The sequence below is a fragment of the Chiloscyllium punctatum genome, unplaced genomic scaffold (genome assembly GCF_047496795.1).
Source record: "Chiloscyllium punctatum isolate Juve2018m unplaced genomic scaffold, sChiPun1.3 scaffold_697, whole genome shotgun sequence".
In the NCBI taxonomy this organism is placed as follows: domain Eukaryota; kingdom Metazoa; phylum Chordata; class Chondrichthyes; order Orectolobiformes; family Hemiscylliidae; genus Chiloscyllium; species Chiloscyllium punctatum.
Genome location: NW_027310431.1, coordinates 53,498 through 66,171, shown reverse-complemented (window position 1 = coordinate 66,171; position 12,674 = coordinate 53,498).

The window sequence follows — 12,674 nt, the reverse complement described above, 5'->3', positions numbered from 1 at the left end:
AACTGCTTCATGAACTCATTAAGCAAGATCAGTTCATGTTGCAGCTGTACAGGACATTGGTTAGGCTACTTTTGGATTATTGCATGCAATTCTGGTCTCCTTCCTATCGGAAGGATGTGGTGAAACTTGAAAGGGTTCAGAAAAGATTTACAAGGATGTTGCCAGGGTTGGAGGATCTGAGCTACAGGGAGAGGCTGAGTAGGCTGGGGCTGTTTTCCCTGGAGCGTCGGAGGCTGAGGGGTGACCTTATAGAGGTTTGCAAAGTTATGAGGGGCATGGATAGGGTAAATAGGCAAAGTCTTCTCTCTGGTGTGGGTGAATCCAGAACTAGAGGGCCAAGGTTGAGGGTGAGAGGGGAAAGATATATATAAAAGATACATAAGGGACAACCTTTTTCACACAGAGGGTGGTGCGTGTGTGGAATGAGCTGCCAGAGGAAGTGGTGGAGGCTGGTACGATTCCAGCATTTAAAAGGCATCCAGATGAATATATGAATAGGAAGGGTTTGGAGGGATGTAGGCCAAGTGCTGGCAAACGGGACTAGATTAGATTAGGCTATCTGGTTGGCCTGGGCGAGTTGGACCAAAGGGTTTATTTCTGTGCTCTACATGTCTATGACTCTATGATTATGACTCAGTGTTATGAAGAGATTGTCACTGTCTTTGGGACTCGATGGTTTTTGTTGGGTCTCCCTGTGGTAATTCTGGGACCCCAGACATCCACCTCCACTAATCAGTCCAGTTCTCTGCAAAACTAACTTCTCCAGTTTGGATGGGAGCAGTGTTAAATTTATCACTTTAAATTTCCTCTTATTCTGTTGCTCGAGCCTGTTACTTTTGCCCTTGGGTGTTGTTCGTGGCCATCTCTTGTGGGTGTGAGAAGCTTCTGATGAACTTTGTTCTCGAACATGTTTAAAAATTCATTCCTGGCTAGGTCAGTATTTATTGTTCATTCCCAATTGCCCAGGTTGAGGTTAAGAATCCACCACATGGCTGTGGTATAGAGCCACAGCTTCCCTCCCTAAAGGACATTAGTGAACCAGATGGGGTTTCTCTGACAATCAACAACTGATTCATTGTCATCATTTACTGTTAATTACAGATTTTTTAAAAAATCAAATTTCACAAATTTGAACCCGGGTCCCCAGAACACTGTCTAGGTCTCTGAATTAACAGTCCAGTGATAATACCGCTAGGCCCTTTCCTCCCTTTTCCCCTTTTGATGATGCAACATTTGGGGAGCCTGAACATACCTTGTTGGAAGGAGATTGCAGCTTCATTTAACCAGGGGTGTGTAATGCTGCCTGGGTAATGGTTGGAAGACACTCACTGTGAAGCATTCAATTTTCAATCAGCGCCCTCCCTTGTTGGGCAAATGGACTATATCCATATGTACACTGCTCAATGAATCTTCTCTTTGCTTGGAACATCACGGATTTGTGTGTGTGTGTGATTTGTTGTATGTATATTGCACATTAACCAACAGTTGTAGAGGTCATTAGCACTAGCAGAAATAAATCTCAGCAGCCAGAATATCCAGGGGGTTAATTCACTGGGTGGATGTGGGAAGGATGCTTCCTCTTATGGGAGAATCCAGGACTAGGGGCATAGTTTAAAAATAAGAAATCACCCATGTAAAAATGAGAATAGTCAAATTTGTTTGAATGAAATGGAGTTCAGTTGAATGGGGCAGCATGGTGGGTCAGTGGTTAGCAGTGCTGCATCATGGCACCAGGAACCTCTAGGGACTGTGTGCAAACTCCACACAGATGTTCTCCCTGTGTCTGCGTGGGTTTCCACTGGGTGCCCTAGGTTCCTCCCACAATCCAAAGATATGCAGGTTAGGTGAATTGACTGTGCTAAATTGCCCAGTGTTCGGAGATGTGTAGGTTAGGGTTAAATATAGAGTAATGGGGAATGGGTTTGGGTGGGATACTCTTCGAAGGATCAGTGTGACCTTGTAGGACCAAATGACCTGTTTCCACACTGTAGGTGAACCTGCTCACGTTTCAACAAGTGAAGGAGAAGGATTAGCCCCAGGCATCCCCAGACCTATCCATCTTACCTTACAGGTTAATGGCCTAGTTTTAGTGTGAACCTACTGGTGTGACTGACTGCACACATGCGCGCGCACGCAACCAGTTAGAGCTGAAGGATGGAGATATTTATGGGCCTGATGTCAGGATTGAGCTGTAGACTCAGCCAGATGCAGAGTTCTTTTTCCTTGACTTGTAACCTGGCCCTGTCTGAGTGGCATTTAGAACATAGAACATTACAGCACAGCACAGGCCTTTCAGCCCTCTATGTTGAGCCAATCTGTTGAACCAACCTGAAGCCTATCTATCCTACACTGTTCCATTTTCATCCATGTGTTAATCCAATGACCATTTAAATGATCTTCACATCGGTGAGTCTACGTTGTAGGCAGTGTGTTCCATGCCCTTACTACTGAGTAAAGAAACTACCTCTGACGTCTGTCCTATATCTATCACCCCTCAATTTAAAGCTATGCTCTCTCATGCTGAAGATCTAGACCCTCAGGAGGTGCCTCTCGGTTCTGAGATCGGTCAAAAGAATCACTAGGAATATGGTCTATTTCAGCAAGGTTCACTAGTTTATTACGATGTTGGGCAACCTGGAGGTTAATAGCCATCACCATCCAATGAAAAAAGGCTCTTACTGTCCACCCTATCTAACCCTCTGATTATCGTATCTCTCTATTCAGTCACCTCTCAACCTCCTTCTGCTCTCTAACAAAAACAGCCTGGATTAGTTTGACCCTGTGCAGTTGATATTCCCCAGCGGAATATGTCAAGGTAAACTGCACACTGCCCAGGCTGACTAATGGCTTCACAGAACCTGTCAGATCCCCAGAAATGTAGCACATCACAAGTAGCTTGGATGTACGATGCGTTGAAGAAAGTTAAAAATCCCACAGCACCAGGTCATAGTCCAACAGGTGGGCCCACAGCCACCTAACGAAGGTGCAGCGCTCCAAAAGCTAGTGCTTCCAAATAAACCTGTTGGTCTTATAACCTGGTAATGTGTGATTATTAACTTTGTACACCCCAGTCCAACACCGGCATCTCCAAATCATGACTATTGAAGAAAGTTGTTCTGCAGCCTTTGTAACTTCAGCAACTGGTGTACGCAACATTCTGCTTGGATTAGAGCAAGAGAGCAGACGTTTCAGGGGTATCAAATGTTGATACTTCACGTGTGTATTTTTCCAGGGAAGAGTTCGAGTTGTTGTTCTGTGCATCTGAGTTTGTACATTTTAAAATCCATGTCTCAAGACTGATTTTTATTTGTCAGCATTAACAGAAATGTATCAATCTTCAAAAAGTCAAAACTGTTATTTTGAAGAAGGATTATCCACCACTTCCCAACAGATCTGACCATGAAGTCCCCACATTCCAACTCCTGTATCTGTTTTCCCAGAGTCTCTATCCTCTCTGGGCTCACGTCTTATACTCAACTGACACCGATCAGCCCTGCTTTTCCTGCTCAGATGCTTTGACTTCATTCTGGCTCCCTCTTCACCAAACCAAGCAAATCCCCTCCCCAGAAGATAGAGTCATGGAGATATGCAGCATGGCAACAGACCCTTCGGTCCAACCCGTCCATGCTGACCAGATATCCCAACCCAATCTAATCCCACCTGCCAGCACCCGGCCCATATCCCTCCAAACCCTTCTTATTCATATCCCCATCCAAATACCTCTTAAATGTTGCAATTGTACCAGCCTCCTCCACTTCCCCGGCAGCTCATTCCATACCCGTACCACCCTCTGTGTGAAAAAGTTGCCCCTTAGGTCTATTTTATATCTTTCCCCTCTCACACTAAACCTATGCCCTCTAGTTCTGGTCTCACTGACATCAGGGAAAAGACTTTATCTATTTACCCTGTCCATGCCCCTCATGATTTCATAAACCTCTATAAGGTCACCCCTCAGCCTCCGACGCTCCAGGGAAAACAGCCCCAGCCTGTTCAGCCTCTCCCTGTAGCTCAGATCCTCCAACCCTGGCAACATCCTTGTAAATCTTTTCTGAACCCTTTCAAGTTTCACGACATCTTTCCGATAGGAAGGAGACCAGACTGCACGCAATATTCTAACAGTAGCCTAACCAATGTCCTGTACAGCCACAACATGACCTTCTAACTCCTGTACTCAGTACCCTGACCAATAAAAGAAAGCATACCAAACGCCTCCTTCACTATCCTGTCTATCTGCGACTCCACTTTCAATGATGCTGACACTTTAACCACCCCTCTCTGCAGTCCCTCATTCACATTTGACACTGTTCCTCCCAGTCCCTCATTTGAGGCTGACCCTCTCTCTCCCTCACTCGTGGTTGATGCTCTCCCTCCCAGTCCCTGACCTGAGACTGACACACTCCCTTCCTCTATCCTGCACTCAAGTCCAGCACACTCATTGGAATGTAAGAAACTCTATTTGAATGTGGATGGAATATGATCTCTGCTGGTGAGCTTCCACAATTGTCTGTTTGTTGAGTGTGACCATGTGGAGTATTGATGGGTGGTATCCCTGAGGGATGGGTGTCATTTTGACCTTTAATGCTTCTCTCCTTTGGCATTCAAATTCAGGCAGCCCTCTGTCTTGTGACGTAATGACTGGTACCATGGTGATCACCTCTGTGTAGAGCATCACCCGGTGTGGTTCAGGAGCCACACTCTGGCTCATCACTCCGCCATACTTGGTGAAAGTGAGGACTGCAAATGCTGGAGATTAGAGTAGAGAGTGTGGTGCTGGAAAAGCAGAACTGGTCAGGCAGCGTCCAAGGAGCAGGAGAATTGATCGTTTTGGGCAAGACCCCTTCATCAGAAATGAGGGTTGCGAGCCGAGGGGAATGGGGCTAGGGAGAAGGTAGCTAGGAGGTGGTAGTAATGGTGATAGGCCAGAGGGGAGGGTGGGGTGAATAGGTGGGAAGGAAGATGGGACAGGTCATGAGGACTGTGCTAAGCCGGATGGTTGGATCTGGGATAAAGTGGGGGGAGGTGAAATGAGGAAACTGGTGAAATCCACATTGATGCCATGGGGTTGGAGGGTTCTGAGGCAGAAGATGAGTTGTTCTTCCTCCAGGCGTTGGGTGGTTAGGGAGTGGCAATGTAGGAGGCCCAGGACCTCATGTCCTTGGCGGAGTGGGAGGACGAGTTGAAAGTGTTCAGCCACGGGTCAGTAGGGTTGGTTGGTGAGGGTGTCCCGGAGATGTTCTCTGAAGTGCTCTGCGAGTAGACATTCTGTCTCCCCAATGTAGATGAGACTGCATTGGGAGCAAAGGATACAGTAAATTATGTGTGTGGATGTGCAGGTGAAACTTTGGAGGTGGAAGGCTCCTTTGGGGTCTTGGACAGTGGTGGGGGGTGGGCACAGGTTTTACAATTCCTGCGGTGGCAGAGGAAGGTGCCAGGAGAGAAGGGTGGGTCATTGGCGGGCATGGACCTGATGAGACAGTCGTGAAGGGAATGGTCTTTCCGGAAAGCGGATAAGGGTGGGGAGGGAAATATATCTCTAGTGGTGGGTCTGTTTGTAGGTGGCGGAAATGACGGAGGAGGTTGGTGGATTGGAAGGTGAGGACCGGGTGGGTTCGGTCCTTGTTGCGATTGGAAGGGTGGGGTTTGAGGACGGAAGTGCGGGAAGTGGATGAGATGCGCTGGAGGGCATCCTCAACCATATGGGAAGGGAAATTGCTGTCCTTAAAGAAGGAGGCCATCTGGCGTGTTCTGTGGTGGAACCGGTCCTCCTGGGAGCAGATGCAGTGGAGGCGGAGGTGGAGGAATTGGAAATAAGGGATAGCATTTTTTACAGGAGGTGGGGGGAGGGGGTGGAGGAGATGTAGCCCAGGCAGCTGTGGGAGTTAGTGGGTTTGTAGATGTCAGTGTTGAGTCGGTCACCATTGATGGAGATGGAGACATCTAGGAAGGGGAGGGAGGTGTCTGAGATGGTTCAGGTGGAATGTGTTGAAGTTGATGAACAGTTCAACCTCCTTGTGGGAAGCATGAGGTGGCACTGATGCAGTCATCAATGTAGTGAAGGAAAAGGTGGGGAATGATGCTGGTGTAACTACAGGAGATAGACTGTTCTACTTAGCCGACAAAGAGACCCGCGTCGCTGGGGCCATGGTTACCCCTTTCACCTGGAGGAAGTGGAAGGGTTCAAAGGACAAATTGAGGGTGAAGACCAGTTCAGCCAAACTAATAAGAGTGTCAGTGGAAGGGTACTGCCATACTCTGCATACTCGCTGCCGAGAAAGGCAGTGAGCTAAGAAGGTGCAGGATTCACTGGTCTGTGTTCTCTGGGTCTCCTCTTCCCCAACTGAGCTATTAGCTCTGGTTTGCCTTTAGTAATACCCTTCCAAACCGTCAGTCTCCAGACATTGCAGCCATCAGTGACTGTGTCTCCCAGTTGTCAATGCTATTGTCTTCCATTATCTTATCTTGCTTATAGCCCCCTTTGCAGGGGCATGTGGACACTGAGGAGGTTCACCACACAGAATGGGATTGGCTCAGACAGTGATGTCCACATCCAATGAACAAATAGGAAGAAGTCCAGTTGATGAATGTGCCTGACATTCGTCGGCTTTGCAACAAGCATGTGCTGATATAATGAGCATACTCAAGGATCCGTTGATTTGGTGATCTTGTCCAGACAGGAGATATTGACAGTACGTCTGAGCCAGTTGAGGTGGAAACTGGTTCAGCTTGCTTGCATTTTTGACCCAGATCTCTCTAATTGTGGAGCTGTGGACTGAGGGGCATGGGGATTGGTGTATTTGCCCTTTGGCGTTCTCTTGTCTTTTGTTTCTGTTGCTTCTGAGCCCTCCTGCATTCCCAGTCACCTCATGATTTGGAGCAAAGTTCCTGGCTGTTTTTTTTTTCTTTTTGCCTTCCCACCTTCCCCACACCCTGGTCACAAGTATTGTCCTGATTGCACTGTCAGAGTCACACTGTGTGTTGATCATTGTTACTCATCACCATCCCATGATCATTTACTAGGTACACAGCCCACGGAAAATGTTCCATCTATTAAGCTGTATGGTTAGTTTGCAAATGCAAAATAAATGTTTAGCCCTTTTGAATTTGAACAATGAGAGTTTTGCTGTCACCCGTTCCTTTCAGCTGTTGTGTGTTGAGTGACCAGTTTGTGACCATGCAGCTGCGGTAAAACGATCTGTTTACCTTCGAGAAATAGTTTTGAGTTTGGATATTTATGTCAGTTGGTTGAAAGATGTTACTCAGTATCTAGTATTTTTTATTTTAACACCAACAACTTGTATTTACATTGTACTTTTATGAGTAAAATGCCCAGACTGCCTCGTGAGAGGGTTATCAAAGGAAATTTGACACAATACTAAATGAGATGATAAAACATGGCCTTAAAGAGGCTCCTCATCTTTAAAAAGCTCTTATTTCCCCTTATTATAATCATTTTTGAGCTTAAATATAATATTCAATTTTATATCTGCAAACTCCGATTTCCATACATTACTAGTTGTCTATTCTAGTTAAACAACTAATTGTGTTTATATAGCACCTTTTTCTCATAATGAAACACCCCAAAGCATTTTGTAGAAGTCTCATCAAACAAAATTTAGCATCAAGCTAAACAAGGAGGAATGGGGGGGTGGAATGGGAGGGCAGTTGAATTGTCCTGTGCAACTGAGTAAGTTCACCAGATGCCAGACCACGTGCATATTCTGTGGCCTGGCAGAGATGGTTTCCCATATGTTTGTTAGAAGCCCTTTTTTTTTCCAGTTTTTGAAGGGGCTGCACCTTAAATTTTGGTTGCACTTCAACGTATCCTCCTGATCTACAGACAACCGTTGCGGGAAGCGGAGGACAAGTCTAAGAGTCTTCTCGTGGCTGAGCTCCTGGGCCTGGCTGAAGAAGGTCATTAACTAGTTCAGGCAATGGGCCGATTCTTCCTGACCGTCTTCTCTTTGGCGGTTATATCTGCACTCAGGTGTCCCTGGAGTAGGAGCATGTGGTGTTCATTGATATGGTTAAGGCCTTTCTGTGACCGATGGGTGCCGTGGGAGCTGGAGTGCATCATCAGCCTAGAAAATAATATTTTAATTTAGTAATGTTGTGTTCTGTTGTATAAGCTTCCGTTCGACTTTTTGAATTCGTTTTTGATTCTGGTATGGTGTCCCACCAGGGGCTTTTTCATGTTTCCCTATTAGCGTTTTGGACTCCCTGAAAGGACCATGGGAAATTTTGTTTTAATCCCTGTTGTCCCTGTGTCAGAAGTGTTCAATGGCTTTGGTGTGAGGTGAATTTTTATTTTCAGAAATGAGTAGAAGAAATCTTCCTCTGCATTTTACCCCTGGTTGTCCTTGTCCCAGGAGTTTTGGATGGGATCAGAGCTGAGGGGACTTTACATTAACTTTGAAATCCAATGAGTAGAGGGAGATTTACTCTATTTTAACCCCCTGTTGTCCATATCGCAGAAGTATTTGGGCATGGAGTTGAGGCAACATTATTTTTATTTTAAGTCTAAGGAACTCTCTCTTTTGAGTTCCAAAGAGATGAGGAAATGTTACTTTTCTGCTTACAAAGAGTAGCAGAACCTGTTGCTGTCCCTGTCCCAGGAGTGTCTCTTGGGGATGATGTCGAGGGGATCTGATTTTTCCATTTTGATCTTGTTTAAGAGTAGCTGGTCTGTGTCCCGAGACACTGATGGGTGACATTGTACGAGGTGAAAGTAGAATGATGGAGCAGGGAGGTGTGAACAGTCCTCCTTGAGATCAAGTAGGATGCCAACATTGTGAACGGTTCAGTTTTCCCTCTGTTACCAGAGAGACAGAGGGAGTCACTGATTGATGACTGGAGACCAGTGGCTTTAGGCTTTGTGTGATTTGTTCCTGGTGTCTGTATCTTTCTCCTGCGGCTCCAGGTACTTTTAAAAGGTTTAGGGTCTCTGCCTCTAGTACCAAGTCAGGTGGCAAGTTGCAGATGCGTGTCCTTCAGTTTCTCAGCTCTGATCAAGTAATCCAAATATTGACCCTTCCTTTCTGAATTTCTTGCAATATTTTCTCGCAGCATTTGTTATAAATTTCTGTTATTGATTCTGCTGTCAACAGTAGTATGATCGTTTTGAGCTCCCAGCTCAAGGAAGCAAGTGTTTAATAGATTGACGAAAGCAATGTGAACTCTTCCATGTGATGACAGCAGGTGAACACTTAACACGCTCTCGTACATCATCTGTGTCTCTTTTTACCAGAAAGTATCAAGTTGATTTTGTTTGGATTGAAATCTCAAAATAAGAGGAATGCCTAATGAATATTTCACAAGTTAGTTAGAAATAATATTCAGTAAAAATAAATGAATGAATCTCTCTCTCTCTCTCTCTCTCTCTCTCTCTCTCTCTCTCTCTCTCTCTCTCTCTCTCTCTCTCTCTCTCTCTCTCTCTCTCTCTCTCTCTCTCTCTCTCTCTCTCTCTCTCTCTGTGTCTGTGTCTCTCTCTCTCTCTCTGTGTCTGTGTCTCTCTCTCTCTCTCTGTGTCTGTGTCTCTCTCTCTCTCTCTGTGTCTGTGTCTCTCTCTCTCTCTCTGTGTCTGTCTCTGGGTTTTATTTCCAGAGGGATAGTATTGAGGGTCATTCTTGAGAGGCATCACCTGACGTCCCTCACACTCTCACTGTCTGCCGTGGCTCAGTACAACATATTTGGCTGCATTACAAACCCCTTTGGTGGTCACTAGTCTTGGAGTGGGACTTCAACCTGGAGCTGAGAGGCAGGGAGACTCCCACTGCACTACAAGACTCTCCATTATTTGGTTGCCCTTAAATGCACCAAAACTATTTGCTTCAGCACTCCCTGGATATTACTGAAGGTGATTTCAGTTTAGCAGCTATGTCTTTTAGAACCTGACTAGCTCTATCAGTAGTGCTGCTGCCGAGCCACTTCTGGTGGTAAACATTGAAATCCCCTCCCAGAATATATTTTGCACCCTTGCTACTCTCTGTGCTTCCTCCAAGGGAGGTCAGTACATGGTAGTCAGCAGCAGGTTTCCTTTCCCATGTTTAACCTGAAGCCATGAGACTTCATGGGGACTGGAGTCAATGTTGAGAACTCCCAGGGCAACTCCCTCCCAACTGTGTGCACCACTGTCCGAAAGACATAAGCTACTAGATTGGATGTGCAGTAGGTGGTGAGAGAGCCACTGAAGGAAAAACATATTGACCTCATCTTTACTAATCTGCTGACTGCAGTTGACAGTCAGTAAGCATGACCCTTGTGGAGATAAAGTCCCCCCTTCACTTAGACAATATGAAGGAGGGTATTTTCAATCACTGTACTAAATGGGACAGACTTTGAACAGATCTAGCAACTCATGGCTAGGTATCTGCAACTTCATGGCCTGGCATGTGCCCCACTCGACCATTGCCATCGAGCCACAGGATCAACTCTGGTTCAATGAAGTGTAAAGGAAGACGTGCCAGAGCAGCACTAGGCATACCCACAAGTAAGGTGTCAACCTGGTGAAGCTACCCAACAGAACTGTTTGCATACCGACCAGCACAAGTAACCAGTGATAGACAGAGTTAGGCAATCCCACAACCAACAGATCAGGTCTATGCTCAGCAATCCTGCCACATCCATTCATGAATGATAGTGGATAATTAATTAATTCACTGGAGGAGGAGTCTCCACAAATATCTGCATTCTCGATGATTAAAGAGTCCAGCACATCTGTGCAAACAATAAGGCTGAAGCATTTGCATCAGCCTTCAGCCAGAGGTGCCAAGTGGATGATTCATCTCTGTGGTCTCCAGGCATTACAGATTCCAATCTTAAGTCAATTTGATTCACTCCATGTGATATCAAGACACTGCAAATGCTAGGGGCCCAGACAACGTTCCAGAATAGTACTGAAGACTTGTGCTCAAGCACTTGTTGCTCCCTTAGCTGAGCTGATCCAGACTGGCGCTTACCTGACCAATGTGGAACATTGCCCAGGTATGTCCTGTACACAAAAAGTAGGACAGTCCAACTCAGCCAAGTTCCGCCCAGGCGGTCTATTCTCCATCATCAATAAATTGTTGCACAGTATTATCAATCGTGCTATCAATTGCACCTGCCCAGTGATGCCCCATTTGGTTTCTGCCAGGGCCACTCTGCTCCTGACATTGTTATAGCCTTAGTTCAAACAAAAGAGCTGAATTCCAGAGGTGAGGTCAGTGTGACAGACCTTGACATCAAAACTGCACTCAACTGAGCGTGACATCAAGGAACTGTAGTAAAACTGGAATCAACAAGAATCGGGGCAAACTCTCTGCTGGTTGAGTCCATAGGAAGATGGTCATGGTTGTTGGAGGTCAGTCACTCTGGTGCAGGATATCTCTGCAGGAGTTTCTGAGGGCAGTGTCCTCGGCCCAACTATCTTCAGCGGCTTTATCAATGACTTTCTGTCCACTTCTGAACTTAAGATGGGGATGTTCACCAATGTTCAGCTTCATTTGTGACTTCTCAGATACTGAAGTATTCTATGTTCAAGTGCATCAAGATCTGCGCAATATCTGGCTTTGTACTGACAAGTAACATTTGTACCACACAGATGCCAAGCAATGACCATCTCCAATAGGAGATGATCTAACCACTGCCCTTTGACATTCATGGTGTTACTATTAATGAATCCTCCATTATCAACATTCTGGGAGTTACGATTGACCAGACACTCAACTGAACTCACCACATAAACATTGGCTACAAGAGTAGGTCTTGTAAAGTAGGAGTATGGCAGTGAGTAAGTCATCACCTGACCCGCCAAGTCATGGGTGTGAAGGAATACTCCCTACTTGCCTGGATAGGTGCATCTCACACGGTGGCTCAGTGGTTAGCACTGCTGCCTCACAGCACCAGGGTCCCAAGTTCGATTCCAACCTCAGGCGACTGTCTGTGTGGAGTTTGCACATTCTCCCTGTGTCTGCGTGGGTTTCCTCCGGGTGCTCCAGTTTCCTCCCACAGTCCAAAGATGTGCAGGTCAGGTGAATTGGCAATGCTAAATTGCCCGTAGGTTAGGTGTGTTAGTCAGAGGGAGATGGGCTTGGGTGGTTTACTCTTTGGAGGGTCGGTGTGGACTTGTTGCCCCAAAGGGCCTGTTTCCACACTAGGGAATCTAAATCTAATCTAAAAACATTCAAGAAGCTCAACACCACCATCCAGTACAAAGCAGCCCGCTTGATTGGTACCACATCCACTCCCTCCACCACTGAGGCTGAGTACACACTGCTGCTACTATTAACACAATGCAGTGCAGAAATTCACCAAAGATCCTCAGACAGCACCTTCCAAACCCACAACCATTTCCATTTAGAAGGATAAAAGCAGCAGACACCACAACTTTTAAGTTCCTCTCCAAGCCACTCACCATCCTGACTTGGCAATATATCACTGCTCCTTAACTGCTGCTGAGTCAAAATCCTAGAATTTTCTCCTTAAGGACATTGTGGATCAACTTACAGCACACACAGGCTGCTCACCACCACCACCTAAAGGTCAACTGAGGATGGGCGATAAATACTTGTCCACCTGAGGGGGAGGTGATGGCCTAGTGATATTTTCGCTCGATTATTAATCCAGAAACCCAGAATAGTATTCTGGGGACTTGGGTTCGAATCCCACCACAGCAGATGGTGGAATTGGAATTCCGT